The 10,462-nt window shown below is 46.1% G+C and overlaps 1 long non-coding RNA gene across 1 annotated transcript; it reads left to right on the top strand.

The window, feature by feature from the left end:
* Positions 1-138: 138 nt before the first annotated feature.
* On the top strand, positions 139-10,379 carry LOC104914219. Its single transcript, XR_004161943.1, has 3 exons — positions 139-353; positions 945-1,019; positions 4,928-10,379. It is a non-coding gene; the product is annotated as an uncharacterized LOC104914219 (long non-coding RNA).
* Positions 10,380-10,462: the final 83 nt, after the last annotated feature.

Below are 10,462 nucleotides of genomic sequence, written 5' to 3'. Positions count from 1 at the left end.
TGAAATCCCTCCTGCATTCTTTGTTGTGCCAGGAGCGGTTGCAGCCCTCTGGATTAACGTGTAAATGCCATCTGTTGCTCAGCCTGCTTGAATCGCGTTGAGGAAAAGTTCCATTTTGACATTGGCTTGCCTAAAAAAAAAAAAAAAGCAAACACAAATGGTGAGGCAGCAGGGCAGGCCCATGTCAGCCCCTTCCTGTGTGTCCTCAGCCCGGCGGTGATTTGCTCAGAACGCAATGCAAAAGAAATGGGTGGTGGTTTTTGTGCGTGTTTTGGTTCAGGGTTCAAATGAATCGCCGCCTCCCGCCGGGGCAGGGATGTTCCTGAAGTTTTCGCTCCGATCCGTGTTCTATGGTAGTAGAGCTCATTACCTCACATTGCTGCTTTGTGTTTCTGCTCGGGTTTGCTGCTTTTTTTTAAGCTGATAATTGCTTTCATTACTGCTGTTAAGAGAGCTAAACTTGTGGTAGAATTATTCTCTTTAGCCTTCAGCATGTAAGTTCAGCTCGGGGCTTTTGGGATGGGAGGGAATGATTGGCATGCTTGGTTTGTGTCGATTGCAGTCTTCTGAAAACTCAGAGCTTTTCTGCCGCTTACCAACCGAGTTTTGTGTTTGCTGGGAGAGGGCTCTGATTTCTAAAGTAGGAAGCAGCTCTGTGTGAAATAGGATGCTGGTGCTGAGCGCCCGCTGTGGGTTTGGTGCCAGCCTGTGAGCCCTGCGAGCTGCTCCCGTCCACTTCTGCCTCTGCTCTTTCCCTCTAACGCTGCTTTGGATGCCAGCAAACTGCTGAGGACAAAAACAATATCTGTAAAGGGAAAAGGTGGGGAGGGGTGACCGTGCCAGCCCCGCTGCTGAGGAAGTGGGTGTGAGCAGTGTTGTCTGAAAGCTTCAATTGGCGGCTCCTGCTGCGGTGGGGGGTCTCACTTTTGTATTGTGTTTTTCAGGAGCTGGAGGAGGAAATGACATTCAGTGGTGTTTTTCTCAGGTGAAAGGCGCTGTGGATGATGATGTAGCAGAAGGTAAGAGCAATCTTTCAGAGTATCTTTTTTCCCCCAGCTTCCTGTAGCTGCTCTTTAGGAGATCTTAATCTTTCCAATCTCAATCATATGCGACTTGGGTACAGCAGATGGACATTTATGTGCGTTCAGAGCCCTCTGGTCAGGATCAGACCACACCAGCAGGGTTCTCCTCGTGCTTTGGACTCCATTCAGCCTTATGAAGTGTTCACCTGTAGCTGTTTTCCCAAACTGTTAGATTCCCCATCGCTCAGCTTTTGCCTTCTGCTGTTCCTAACCTGCAGAATGGGGCACGCGATGCTTGCGTTCCACAGGGAGGTGGTGTAGCAATTAATTAATGTTGATATTCTTTGAAGATCCAAGTATTTGATAAAGATGGAGTGACTTTTCCCGGTCTTCCCAGCTTCTATTAACCAGAGGAGGATGAAATCAGAATATCTGCGTGTGCTTGCTTACCTCAAAGCTGCCGGGGGGGTTCTGTGTTAGAAACAATACGGAAATTGCATAAATACGCAGCAACAGGGCTGGCAGTGACAAATGTCATCTCTTACAAGATGGCTGCTTCTGATTGTGACTGCAAGAAATGTTTGCTGTTATCTGGTTGGGCATCCTTGGAGGAGTGCTGTGTGCTGCTCGGATGGCCGTGCTGGTGGGCAATGCTTCTGCTTTCCTCTCTGCTTTGAGAAAGTTTTGGACTTCTCAGTGCATTTGGCCACAAGTTTGCATGATACAACCTGTAAGATCAGGAGTTTTTCTTTTGCAGGCAGTTGGCCTTGTCAATTGTGCAGTTTGTAACTTTTCTTTAATGTGTCCCAAATGCTCTGACTTGCTGACAAGTGAGATGAATGTTGGGTTTAGATGGGCAGTAGCTGCAGTTCCCTTTATTTCCCCATTCGATGTGTGATTCAGATGAATTTTAAAAGGCAGAAAATAAGAGTCTGATTTCATTTATTAGCTACAGCATGTGGCAGACAAGGCACTTTAAAAGGCTGCTGTTACTTTGTGAGCTGAAGGATGGCCTTTGGAAGCAAGAATATTGCAAGTTTATTTTAAAGCTTAAATTAAGAGTTTTTGAGAAAGTATCTTTAGAGGCACGAGCTGTGAACTACTGTTAAAAGGAGTAAATTTTTCCTCTGATCAAGTTTAAATTCTCTAACCTTTATTTTAATTGCACATCAAGCTAAATCCTCAAGGTGCAAATACTGGAAGAATGATGGTTGTGTGGCAGATGCTTGCAAATAATTCTTCATTAAAACACGTTGACTGCATGTAATAGTAATGAGCTACGGTGGTGGCTTTTACAGGGATGTGGGAAGGCAGGGGTCAGGAAGCTGCTTGTCCTTGGCTGCTGCAGGGCCTCGTACTTTGCACCATGAGAGGTGACTGCAAAGCTTTCTGCTTCCTGGCAGGTGAGCTGTGCTGTGAGCCCGGGTGGAGGTCAGAGGAGCCTCTGCTGCAGGGGAACCAGCTTAGCTGCCTTCAGTGCTGGCAAGCCAGTCCTGATGCTTTCCAGAAAGTTTTTAGGAGTATGGAATACAAAGGCTTGTGGTTCTGTGATCCAGAGAAGAGTTTGGTGTCATTACCAGCTTACAGTGCAGACCCAAAAGCTTCACTGTTCTGCTGAACATCTGATGTGTGTCTGGGCCAGGGTCTCGGAGTTGGGGTTATAGTTGGTTGTAATCAATCTGGAGCTGAAGTTCTGAGCTCTTCTGGGTGTTTGGGTCTCAGGATGCTTGCTGGAATTCCTTGGAAGCTGGCTGTCGTAACTGTAATGCAGTTTTACCTTCCATGCAATCCTTGGAGTTCTCCTATGGAGAAACATTACAAAGCTTAGTACTGTTGTAAAGGTTAATAATGCATCAAGCTAAAACTTAAACCTTTTTTTTTTTCCTGAAGTTACATTTCTGGCTTTAAGTTAAACTCACTTGAACAAGATGAAGCCTTGTGTAGTTCTTGTAGAATTAGAACAGCAGTTTTGCAGGCTTCTGGTCCTCCTTCAGAATACCAGCAGACAAGTTGTCAGTGGCTCTGAGCCTGCTGTGACCTTTTTCCCTCCCCTGTCTGCTTTCTTGTGGCAGGCTCCACGGCCAGACCTTAAGAAAACGGTGCTGTCTGAGACTTCAATGCTCCTTTAGCTGCTGTGGTCTGCAAGCTAATGAGTGTGGGCTCTGCGTGCCCCTGAGTGAAGGCAGTGCCAGTTTGCTGAGGTGGTACCAGGGGGTGGGTTTCTGGCTTATGAAATGGCATTGGAACTCAAATTTAGAAAGCTGACTCTTGTGGAATACTGAAACTTCGCTCACAGAAAGTGAGGGGGGAAAAACAAAGCTGAAATGGAAGGAGTTTCGCTGTCTGTTTTCTTCCTGTTCTTAATAGAATGTTAGGATATTTAAATAGAAAAGTTAACGTAAACCAGGGAGTGTCAATCAAGAAAACTGCATCTGCTTAATTGTAGCAGCAGTAGAGTTTAACCCAATAGACTCCCTGAAATGTTGCCTATAAATAAGCCAGGGGAGAGCAGTGATAATACAATGATAGTTGCAAATGAATAAAGTTTGTGGAGAGTGCTGGTGTGCAGCTTCCAGCACGTGTGAGTCAGGTGTGAGCTCCTCGCCTTCAGCAGCAGGAGCACCGACAGCTCTCAGCTTTGGCCAGAGCGGCTCCTTCTGAGTCGGAGTTGGTGGCTTTGATGGCTGAAGCACAAACTGTCACATGAGACAGTTCTTAATTTTTGGCTTTCTAAGTGCAGTGTGGTAGGTGGATGTGACAGTATTTCTTCGAGGGATGGAAGGAAAAGGAGGGGGAAGCTGTTACTAAAGCCTGAGGAGTGAAGATGGCAGTGATTGTTAAGGGCCTTTCAGTGCCACTCTGCTTTGGCAAAGACTTCACGACTGGAAGGGCTTTGGTTCCATGAGGAGCAGTGGAGAAGAGCCTCTCAGTGCGTATGGAGCTGCTCTTTGGTTGTAAGCTTTGGCCTGGCTCTGTCACATCGAGGTTAGATACAGAAATTGGGTTCTGAGTTGAAATCTGAGCATCAGCTTCGTTACGCTTTGGTCTTTAATTCTAGCTGATGGTGTTTTAATGCTGCCTTTTTTTGTCACGTGGCTGTCCCTTGTGTCAGGGCAGGGGGAGCACGGCTTCTGCTGTCTCTGCTTCTCAAACAGCAAATTCTTTGCTCCACAGAAGCCTTCCTCGCTTCTCCATTTACCTTTGTCTTGCTGGAGCTCAGTCCCACTGCAGATGTGCTCATCTTGTTCTATCAGCTCTGGAGGATCCAGAGCCAGGACACGAGCTCAGAGACTGTGAGCTCAGTGGTCAGGGTGTTCAAAGCAGCTGTAATGTGTGAGTGTTGTCCCCTGGGTGCCATCGCTGTTTCGCTGTCCAGAAGTGCTCGAAAGGAGACATTACCGTATTTTCTTAGAAGTTTCCTTTGTGGGAATGGCTGCTGAAAAGGACGAGAGATTTTCTTCTGTCTCTTTGTTACGTGGTTTGTTTTTGTTCTTCTGTTGTTAAGTTCTCCAAGATACAGCATGGTGGCAGCTCTGCTTGGAAGCAACTTAGGAACTCTAAGTTTAGACTGCCTGAAAACTGGATGCTGGCTTAATGGAATGAGTTCATACTTCAGAACAAATTAAGTCAAATTTGTTTAATTACTTGGCAGAGGGAGAAGAGTCAAGCTGCTCTATCTAAATGTTCTTTCAAGTGTAATCCAAAGATACGTAAAAGTCTGATAGTCTCCATCCAAGGCTGGAAGCCAGGAACTTAAGTCCTAAGCTTTGGCCCTGAGTGATTACCCATGGTCTTTGACAAGCTGTTTAACCCCTTGGTGCCTCTGCAGGAGGTGTGGTGCTGCTGGCTCTTACGCTGTTCTGTGCTGCTTTGTTGATCTGTCACTTGTTTGTGTTTCTTTATAGCCACAGCGGTGCTGTAGTCTGCAGTTGGTGACATGATGGACAGATGAAGTCCCTGACATTTCTGTCCCTGGACAAATTGCATGTGGTCAGAGATAAGAACAAGGCTTGACATTTCTCTTGTTCGGGAATGTTTTCTCTGTCTGATTCTAGGTATGTTATAACTTTCAAATGTAGTTTTGTGTTTATTTTTGGCTGACTTCAAAATTGCAGAGCAGCTGTGGGCTCTTACTGCTTCGGTAGTGCTGGTGGTTTGCCTTCAGTACACCAAAATAGCTGCCATTAGCAGTGAGGAAAACTGAAATCAGGAATGGGAACTGCTGTAAGGAGCAGTTTACCACCTTGTGAAGTTTGTTATCTTCTCCTGGCTTATCAGAAAACTTTCTCCTTGTCAAGTCGCGTCTGTCAGTACTGGGGTTAGGGCTGCAGAACCTCCTCTGTGCCCTGAGTGGCTGTGGCACATCTGTTCTGTTGGCTGAGCTGCTAACTGACTTTGGATCGAGGGATGCTGCTGGGATCACTTGGGAAGGAGGGCTCCTACCCAGCTGGGCCTGTGGGCAGCGGTCACAGAAGAAACACGGTGGCACTGTTACAGAAGCAGTGGTTGGGCTTTTCGGTAATAGGCGCTGCTGCAGCAGGAGGGAGGAGGAGTTCTTTCTCCCCCAGAAGCTTGGGGTGCCGTTGTAGTGAGGAGCTTAACTTCCCTCTCTGAGGGCTGGGCTGAAGTTGTCTGTGCCCATAAAGTAGCATTAGTGCAGAAGAGCAAGGACTGCAAACAGGTTTTAAATGCCAGCTTGAAATGTCTTGGCAGTCATGCCAGTGTTGTGCTATTTCTTTCTGTGGCATTCTGCTGTTCTTGGGATCTTTTGCACTTAACACTCCTTTTCCCGTCTGATTTTTAATTTATTTCTGTGTTGTTAATATAGCAGTTAATGATCAGGCCATCAGACAGCCGCCGTACGAAGGAACACAGCTCTGCTGTCTGTTGAAGCCCTGCTGGATTACAGCTCTGTGGCTTTGAATTTTAAAGGTGCTTCCTCGAGGTTCTCTTTTGGTTACTTCTATCCTCACAGTGGGCTTCTGTGGTAGCTGTAGCTACACAAAACGTGTGCAGGGCAGAGCTAAAATCAGGAGAGCTGGCAGATGCAGTGCTGATGTAAGAGTTAAGAGCTGGGTGTTCCTAGCTGTGCTGTTTGCCTTTCTTTTGCTCCTGCTGTCTTCTGACTTGCCTATTTAGGCCATGGCTACATGTTTGGCAGCATTTCTGCTTAAAGAGGCACTCCTTCCCACTTTGCTGGCACCAGCATTCATGTAACTGCACAATGAACTCGCCTGGGAAGCTGATCCAGCTGAAAAATGCTTAAAATTGTGCTTTTGACTGGATTCTTTCTCAGCTGAACTGAACCCTGATCTGGTTCTCAATGCTGTGTGCTGGCGACAGCATGGAGTGAAGAGATGAAGCAGCTCGAGGAAGAGGAGGAACTCTGGCAGAGTCAGTCTCCCTATAGGATTTTAAGTACAGTCAGTACAAGAAGCTGATCTCCAGTGCTGTGCTACTGCAAATGGTAAACTAAGTGAGCAAAAGGGACTTAGAACTTTGCTGTTTGAGATGTGCTTTGTGCTGTTTGAAGGCCAGCAATAAATATATCGACTACCACTGCTGTGGTGGTGATCCCAGGCTGGATTTTAGTTCAGTCTGATAAGGTAGCTGGAACTTCCACGGATGTGTGGGTGTGCAGACACTGACAGTGCAGAGAGAGGGAGATGAAGATGTGCCTGGGGGGCTGGGAGTGCAGAACTGCCTGGTGTGGATGGAGGGACACACCAGTGGTCAAGCTGCTTTGCACTGACAGCTGTTGATTTTCCAGTCACACACGTGTGTGAGCGCACACCCAGCGATGCTGAGCACGGTGCCATCCATCACCGGCTGTCAGTACTGCTGAGCTACACAGAACTAGTGTGCATAGGACAGATACTTTTCCCCCAGCACCCACACGAGCAGTGTGTGAAAAGAGAAGCCGTGCTTGACGTGTTTAGCATTGCCATTAGCTTTGTTGTTTGGTTGTTTTCTCCAGCTGTCTTGCTACCAGTATGGTTTAGTTTCTCGTAGAAAAGAATAGCAGTTAATTGGGAGCTGGATTACTTACTGATTGCTTTACAGTAAAGCACTTTAGATAATCTAACGAATGATAATCTTCTCTTGCTGTGTCTTACCGCTCTTAATATGATTTGAAAAACTGATCCCTTGTTTGGGGTTTTTCCTTCATTTAAATTAATGTATTGTCTTCTATTTAGATGCTGTAGAAGGAGGCTGTTGTGCACACAATTAAACCTGTGATGTCCCATTTCACCACCAGAAAAAAACATCAATTAGTGATGGCATCAAACTCGTTCCATGTGTTCCTTAGGAAATGCTGCTCTTGAAGCTGTTTCATTACTACAACATCCATATATATACTTAATTTTCTACTGCTTTAAGGGTATTTTCCAGGCAAGGATATTTTCCAGACCTTTCTTTGTTTTATAATGCACAGCACCATAAATACTTAGAATATTTGTAGTACAGAGAGCAACCAAGACATCAGGGAGGTGTTGTTAGTATAGGTTGATAACATTACTGAAGGTAATTACTGGAGGTTTCTGTGCATGGCTGTGATTTGGTTACAGAAATAAAAGTAGCTGTGAGCTTTTTTATTCCAACTTCTCGTGCTTTTGGGAAGCACTGGAGGAGAAATTATTAATGTGGTCAGGCTTCCTTTGGAAAAATGTATTTTCCTCCCAGCAATCCACAAGTGATAGCACCATTAAGGAACCCAGCCTATTGGGGTCATGTGTTAACCCCTCTGGCAGATAGGCTTGCATCTATTTGTGGAGGAAAAAAATCAGGGTCAGGAGGAGAGGATTTAAGAGTTGTGCTGTAAGAAAGACTGGTTTCCCAGGTATGCAGAATGCATTTTGTTTGGATGTGTTTCCCCTTGTGTTTTTGGTTGTAGTGTCTTGCATTGCAGCTCTGGAATTGCGTGCTGCCCAGGCACACAGTTATGCTGCATGGCTCTGAAAAGTTCAGGAAATAGAACTGTGTATGTTCAGACAAAATCCGTCTATTAAAATACTTTTTTAAATCTTCAACTCTAGATGTCTGATTCTGACAGACCCTTCTGAGAGTTGCTGGACCTTCTCCTGAAACTGAAATGATCAGATAGTGCTCTTAGTGCATCGTGTACGGGGTCACTTAGAAACATTGAAAGGACTGAAAAAAATCTTTGAATAACTACTGGTAAGCTCATTTGTACTGAAATGTGGCCTGGGAGGGGGGTGAGAAGTTAGGCACAGTGCAGCCTGAATCCTCCCCTCCAGGCTGGCTGTCATAGAGCTGGCAGCTGCTTCTGGAGGCATTGGCTGAAGCGTGCATTTCTCATGGTAACGTCTTCATTCTGCAGCAGCCCCTTCTGGAAGGGTTAACCTGGTGCTGTTACTGGAGCAGGATGTGTGCTGCCCAGCAGTTCTGTCTCTGGCAAAGAGCAAGCAGGCAGCATTTCAGAACCAGAACGTTGCTTGGTGTCACTGCTGGCTCCCTGGAGCTCGACGTGACGCTCGTCCCAAACCTGGGAGTCCCTCACCTGCTTGCTTGTATAACATCCTCATCCCTCTGCTGTTCCTGCAAATCTCTGATCTAAATTGTCATCTATGACTGTGCTCTGAGGTCACCTCTGTGCTGTTACTCAGTGTTCCTGTGCGAGGACTAAGCGTGGTGACGGTGATAGGGGAAAAAAACGATGGCACAGAGGAGTACAGCCCGTGTAGGAGCACTTCTGGCTTCACCTGCCCTCCTTGCTGGCTGCTGTCACTATGAAGAAGTGCACGTGTGCACAGCCCTCCTCTGTCGTGTAACCTTTGTGCTGAGATTCTTTTTCGAGAAGCCTTACTAAAGTGGAAGCTGCTTTGTGCCATGCAATTCCTGCTCTTTTCAACCAGTGTCTCTCAAATGGGGCTTAAATTTCTTGAATACCCGCGTGGTGGTGGTGTTTTTTTTTTTAAACCAAGTTTAAAACTTACATTTAATTATCCTGAAGGGATAAGGGGGAGTGAAAAGTAAGGTAATGAAAAGCAATCGTATGAGTCAGGATTCATAAAGGGCAGTAAATCATTTCAACCCTCAGTGCTTTGCGTTCTTTATCTGTAAGGCTGGTTTGCCTGTTCCCAAATGGGCTTCTGAATCTTGGAGATGCGTGCAGGGTAGTCATGTAACTAATTGTTCCAAACCTTGGTTTTATAGCTGTTGTAAAACTTCTCTGAGATCAGAGAAGGGATCCTCATCTATAGATAGAGGAGATGAGATGTAAAGTAACTCCCTTAAGAATTCGGGTCAGTGTTCTGTTCAGATTTGTGGGGTCCTTTTTTCTGCGGCATGAAGACCTGCCTTACAGAGGTGTTAAGATGCATCCATTCCATTTTGTATCACCTGGAGAAGTTGTCCATAGTGAAGCAATCAGAAGTTTCTATTCCACAGTCTCTTAATAGTCAGAATTGTGCATTCATCTCAGCTGGAAGCACCAGCAGGACTTGTGAGCTGCTCGGCACGCTGCCTGGCATTCACCTGCATGCTGTGCCTCTTACTACCAGAACGCAGAGCAGGGAGAGTGGTTTTCTTATTTTCTTACTTTTATTTTCCTTCCTTAGCAGGAGGCAGTGGATGTGTCTGATAGGCAGAGGTTTCTCACATTCTACAATGCGATACTTGAAGATGAAGAGCCATAGGAATTCTTGGCCTTGGCTTTTTTCCCTGAAATAAAAGCTCTAGTCAAAGAATGTATGGGAAGAGCCCGAAACAGCACGATAGTTTCCAAGAATTGCTTTCTGCTGAAATGCCAACCAGGCTGCAGAGTTCCATTTGCTCATTCTAAAAGGCAGTCAAATCCTGATATTTTCCTAACGTCCTGCTAACTTGCTGTGTGTTTTGTAATGGCTTCAGCAAAAAGAAAATCAAGATACTCCCATGCTCTTAACTGGCATTCTCAGTGACAAATCAAGAAGGGCATTGCCCAGAGGCTTCTGTTACATCCAAGCAGAACAATGGTGCAGCGTGTTATTTCCAAATATATTGTTATTTGCAAACAGAATGAGCCACTGGCTTTTCTGTGCTGTGCAGCCTATTGAAATTCTGGCTGCGATTCCAGCAGACTTTTTCCATAAATAGCTCTGCAATACTTCAGAACACAAACAAGCTCCTGAAAATACCTGAAGTAAGTCTTCAGAGAGGGCTGCTTGGCCTTTGTTAGTGGCTGGTGCTGCGGTGTGGGTGCTGTGATGGAGGTGAGGAATGAATGCCTCCATGGGCTGAGGGGTGGGACTGTGAGCAGGAGCTCAGAACAGTACAAGAGGGACATGGAGCTCTTGGAACGAGCCCAGAGGAGGGCCACTAAGATGCTCAGAGGGCTGGAAGCACCTCTCCTATGAGGAAAGATTGAGGGAACTGGGATTGTTGAGCTGGGAGAAGAGAAGGCTGCAGGGAGACCTCAGTGTGGCCTTCCAGTACTT

Source organism: Meleagris gallopavo, chromosome 24 (assembly GCF_000146605.3).
Source record: "Meleagris gallopavo isolate NT-WF06-2002-E0010 breed Aviagen turkey brand Nicholas breeding stock chromosome 24, Turkey_5.1, whole genome shotgun sequence".
Taxonomy (NCBI): Eukaryota; Metazoa; Chordata; class Aves; order Galliformes; family Phasianidae; genus Meleagris; species Meleagris gallopavo.
Note: the sequence above shows the minus strand (reverse complement) of the source record. Positions and strands in the feature narration are given on the sequence as shown.